We start from the raw sequence: 6,000 nt of genomic DNA, 5'->3' as shown, positions 1-6,000 counted from the left end.
TTCAGACCCACTCATCTGCCTTGGTGTGTTAGCAAAACAGCGGAGGAGGGACCCTGTCTACAGGGCTGGTGTCAAACCTTGAGAGACATTCTCCACAGTCGTCTAGTCAGGAGAAGTGACTGTACAGCAGGAGGTTTGCTGCCTGACTCTTCTCATGAAAAACCTACACCACCTACACCAGTTGGGGACTCCATGTTCCTTATGTTCCTATGCTAAAGCATAGAATAGAAGCTGATACATCTTGGGTGCTCAGAAAAATCTTAGTTGTTGTATTAATTATTAGTTAACCACTTAAGTCATTTCACGCAGTGTTGCCAAATACCTAATTTCAGGAATGTTGTTTCTTTTGCTTTTAGGGAATTGTTTCAGACAATTGCTTCTCAAAATTGAATTGTACTCAACAGGAATAGCACAGTTACCTTAATCTTCCCCTCTGGAAAGGATGCCAGACTTACATAATATATACATAGCTTTGCAGGAAAAATTCTGATCTAATTTCATGTGAAATTGTCCAATGTATTATAAGCTACATTAAATGTGAGATATTTATATACATGCAGGAAAGTATTAAATGCACCCTTGAGCTGAGCCCAGAGTAATCGACATATCTGTGACTTCCTGAGCTACAGTTGGAAAAGGTCTTCATTGTGAGTTTGGTCTGGGAGAGATCAAGTGCTGTCTGAGTGCAAAGACCACATGTTTACTCATGTACTCCCTAGAGCTCAGCCCTGGGTCTGGAATGAAGAAAGTATTATATTGTGATGTTTATAAGGCTTGGGAATCACAATATTCACAATTCAAAAACTTGGATATTTTTCTTTATTTGTCTGTTTGAGACAGGGTCTCACTCTATAGCCCTGACTGACCTAAAATTCTGTGAAGACCCGACTAATCGCAAACTCACAGAGATCTATCTACCTCTGCTCCCCTAGTGCTATGATTAAAAATATGTGTCATTATATCTGGCCCCCCAAATCAGATTTATTCTCCAGTTTTAAAAAGTAAAATTATGTACATATGTTGTGAGACTGGCATAATCATTAAAGGATATGGATTGTATAGACAGAGTCTGACATTTAGCACATGAAAAGTAAGCACGCGCTAGAGTGTGAATGCATGAATCAGTCTAAGATTCATGTTAATAGTTATGAGCCTAGTCTCCAAGTGTTAGCCTTAAGAAGGGCCGTTTCACTGATGGGGGATATGCCATTATAACTCTTGGGGAGAAAGAATTATTCTTTCTTCAGAGTATTCCCATTTGGTAGGTTTTTCTGTGTCTCAGTGGATGCCCCCCTCCATGCACTTATGGACAATACTAATTCAAATTAATGAGTTAGCATAAAAACAAAGAGAAGTGTTTGGGAGAGCAACATGCTGCGAAGGAATATGAGGAAAGTTAGAGGGAGAAAGTGGGGTGAATGTGGTCATATTTTGTAATATACATGTATTAAATTCTCAAGGATAAAGAAAATGATAATGTAAGTAAATGTTATTCATTGATACTTCCTATTGCTCTTGCAACAAGGTGTTAAAAAACAGAAAAGTTTGAAAATCAATAAGAAGGAGGAGGAGGAGGAGGAGGAGGAGGAGGAGGAGGAGGAGGAAGAAGAAGAAGAAGAAGAAGAAGAAGAAGAAGAAGAAGAAGAAGAAGAAGAAGAAGAAGAAGAAGAAGAAGAAGAAGAAGAAGAAGAAGAAGTGGTCCCCCTGAGGTCCAGGAGGATGGTGCAGTTGGCTAAATTTGTGTCTTGAAAAAAAAAATGAAGACTTGAGTTGAATTCCCAGCACCTTCAAAAAAATAACTATGGTGGTATGTATTTGCAATCCTAGCACTGAGAGAGACACAAAGATGCCTGAGGGTTGCTGGCCACCAACCTAGCCTAATTGGAGAGCTCCTAGCCAAAGAGAGACCCTGTCTCAAAGGAGGTGGTCAGTATTTCTGAGTATGACATTTAGGTAACTTTTGGCCTCCAGAACCATGTTTTACACACACACACACACACACACACACACACACAGAGAGAGAGAGAGAGAGAGAGAGAGAGAGAGAGAGAGAGAGAGAGAGAGAGAGAGAGAAAGGTTTGGTTCCCTCTTGGGGACACAACATTAGAGTTCCATCGTCGAAGCTGAGGGCAAAGCATGAGAACTTCAGGTACCTTGATCTTGGAGGCCCAAGATCTACAGCTGTAATAGGTTTCCATCATTACAAATTGTCTGGGCTAAAGCATTTTTCGAAAATAGCTCCATCAGATCTATGGTATCTCTCAAGTGAAAGTCCCACAGCTTCTTTCTTTCTAGTTTGTTCTGAGACAGGACTTCTTCACAGACCATTTGTCATTTTTGAACCTGTGTGAGCCAAGACCATCCCATTACAAGACTGATGTAATGTTCTCTCAAAGGAGTATTGATCCAAGAATATGGAACAGAATGGATCTTTAACTTTAGCCTACAGAAGGCCATTCAATATGTGTTTCATTAAAATAAAGGTCAGTAGGGCAATATTGGCTCTAGACAAATGTGCACTTTATGAGATTTATCTTTGCCCTTCAAACTGGCTTTACCTTCGTAGCTCAAGGCTATAAAAGTTGTCATATTTATCTTGAGAATATATTATAGGCCAGGAGCCACACCAGAGATTTGGATTGTTCTGAAAAATAAATCAATTAACCACATCTCACTTAAGCTCTCTCTGGCCTAAAGCATTCAAGTGGAATTCCAGAAACAATAATTTCTCTTCTGGTGCCATGCTTGGTGGTCATACTTACCAGCCAACCGTCTCATTTCATCCAACCCTGTCTTCTTCATGGGGTCTTTATAAGCACGACTTGCTCATGGATTTAATGGACTATGAAGCCAACGTGAAAAACGTTGGGATTGGGGGCAGGGTACTGAGATTTCTGAGAAGAACTAACTTTGCAGTTGCCTGTGGACTTTGGATTCCATCGATGCCCTAACACAACATCTTTTGGAATATTCACAATCTTCGAAAGAAGGGTAGTTCTAATGAGAGTTAGAGAAATTGGTAGGGATTCACTTTGTGGGTGGTACTGTAAACTGTCAGTGTAGGTGGTAATTTGGTAATATTAGGCAAAATGGATAAACAAGTCTCTACCAGGACATTTCTTACGGTTTTATTTTCAATTGTATGACTAGACAACATTTTAAAAATTCAACAGTTCACAGATGAAATAAGAGATGACATATGATGTCACTGGATTTTCTTTTTTGTCGATATATTATTTTGTTTAAATTTACTTTTTGAGACAGAGGCTCACTATCAGTCCAGGCTAACAGGATTATAGAGGTGTACGCCACACACAGCATATCTAGTAGGTTTTCAATGATAAGTGTTCAGTAGATTCCATGTAAAAGATCTCTTCATGATGAAAGGATCAGTTCCTCATCTGATCTTGCTGCAATATGCCACAGGCCACATGTATGCCAAGAACATATCTGTGCTCCCTGTCACTAAGAAAGCTTAATTATGGGCAGTATGTCACTAAAGGAAACATACCATCAAGAGATCATGAGGATGGAGAAATTCAAGAGACACTGCATGTTTGCTCAAGACTATAAAAGTTTTGCTATTTTGAGACTATGTTATATAGCTTCAGAGCCAAACTGAGCTTTGACTTTGCTGAGTTACAAATCTGTTAACCATATTTCACATAAGCTCTCTCACTTAAAATAGTCACTAGGAACCATAATCTAAACACATGCATGCTAGCACAAGTAAGTTGTGTATGCAAGTTATCCCAGAAGGTAGAATGAGTCTTTTATCAACCTCAAATTTCTAGACCATTTTACAAAACTGTCAGGTAATAAATATAAAGTGGCTTGTAGAATCAGGTGTGCTTTCCAAGGAAAATTAACTCAGATATTCATCTATTGCAGGCTATACTCAAGGTCATTTTGAGCTGGCCCTGTGCCAAAATAAAAATTAATGTTAAAAGAAATCCAGTTCTTTTTCTTTTGTTTGTTGCACGTGCTAGCACAGCCCTGTGTTGATGTGAAAATTCTTACTTGTACAATTAACACCCTGTTGGCATCACAGAGAAAAGCTGAGCACGATAGATTTAAAAATCCCACTCACGGGGTTGGGGATTTAGCTCAGTGGTAGAGCGCTTGCCTAGGAAGCGCAAGGCCCTGGGTTCGGTCCCCAGCTCCGAAAAAAAGAACCCCCCCCCCAAAAAAAATCCCACTCACCGATCTTCTAACTTGTGGTTTTAGTGACCACAGGAGAGGTATTACTGAAGATGCTTGAGATTTGCATGACTGTTTAAGTTTACTCGCCTACAATCACTACCACTTACAAGTATAAAGGATGCATAGCATGCTTCATAAGTCTACAATTTAAGAGGGGAGAAAGATTGCTCTTTTAAAACATAGCCCTGAAGCTCTACCTGGTGGAACCAGCCTGTATCACAGCTACTCAGAAGCTTTAAGGATGAAGCATACAAGTTTAAGGCCTAACTGAGCTTCAGAGGAAGCTCAAGTTATTTTGGGCAACGGAGTGTGACTCCGTCTCCAAATAAAAATAAAAAGGAGGACTTTGGATATAGGTCACCATAGAGTATTTGCTTTGCATGCCAGAGGACTCAGCATTGCAAAACCAAGGGCTTATCAGGCATAATGCCTGTCACAGTCAGTGTCCTATTGCTGTGAAGAGACACAGGAAAGCGTTTAATTGGGGCTGGCTTACAGTTTAAGAGGTCTAGTTCATTATCATCATGGTGGGAAGCAGGGTAGCACAGAGGCAGACATGGAGTGGAGATGTAGCTGAGAGCTACATCCTGATCCAAGAGACTGAGCTTACCATGGACTTTTGAAACCTCAAAGTTCATCCTCATTGACATCCACATCCTTCCTCCAACAGGCCTACTCTTCTTAATCCTTTCAAATACTGACACTCCTTAGTGACCAAGTCATCACATCTATGAGCCTATGGGAGATGTTCTTATTCAATCCACCATGATGCCAAAAGCCTGTAATTCCGGGACTTGGTAGGTGGATGAAAGCAAAAAGATCTAGAGTTCAAGTTTGACCTAGGCTGCCTGAGAACTTGATTCAAAAAAGCACAACCAAGGGTAATGGTGCCACTTATTGGTTGGTGGGGTGACTTGAAAGAGGAGAACCCCACCCTGGTTTGCCATCCTGGCACTACATTTTGTTTTCATTCATCCTTCTGTCTGACTTACCAACACAAGCAACCTTTCCACTATGGTCTCATGCAGCCTATAGATGACATCAGCTGTAAGCAAATAATTCTGTTTCTACAGTCGAAAGGAGCTTTGGGTATGGCCCTGGGTTGAGGAGTTGACTTATAAAGCTGAGAGTCATGCATGATTCTCCTACAAACTTCACAATGAAAAAATGTAGAGATGTATGTGTATGTATATGATGTATATGATGTGCATATGTATGTACATACATATATCAATATATATCAAAATCTATCTATATATATATCATTCATATGTGTGTGTGTGTCATGCTGTGATCCAACCAGGCTTATGGAGCAAATGCTGGTAGAATTTGAATTTTAAAAACCAATTAATATGGGCTGGAGATATAATGTGATTGGTAGAGTATTTGCCAAGATAGAGAAAACTTCAGATTAGATTTTTGAGCATGGTACAAATACAGGGGGTAGCACAAAATTTTAATCCCAGCACTGTACAGGTGGAGGCCCCAGGAATGAAGATCAGAAGGTCAATCATACCTACATAGTGAGTTCCAGGCCAGGCTGGGCTACATAAGACCCCGTCTCGAAGGAAAAAAAAATAATTAAAAGCAAGTGACTTCCTTTCTACTTTGCTTTAAGATTCTCTTTAGAAATCCAAGATGAAATGAAACGTAAGCATAGGAGTCACAGGTATTTGTAACTGCATGCTCCAGTCCACCCAGAAAGAACTGTCTTTGAGGGGTCACAGCACTTCTCACATTCTATCACACCTACTCTGCCCAGACAAATGGGGAAGAATAGTTACCAAAACAGATGGT

The sequence above is a fragment of the Rattus norvegicus genome, chromosome 11 (genome assembly GCF_021556685.1).
Source record: "Rattus norvegicus strain SHRSP/BbbUtx chromosome 11, alternate assembly SHRSP_T2T, whole genome shotgun sequence".
Classification (NCBI taxonomy): Eukaryota; Metazoa; Chordata; class Mammalia; order Rodentia; family Muridae; genus Rattus; species Rattus norvegicus.
The sequence above is the reverse complement of the archived record's forward strand: the minus strand, read 5'-3'. Positions refer to the sequence as shown.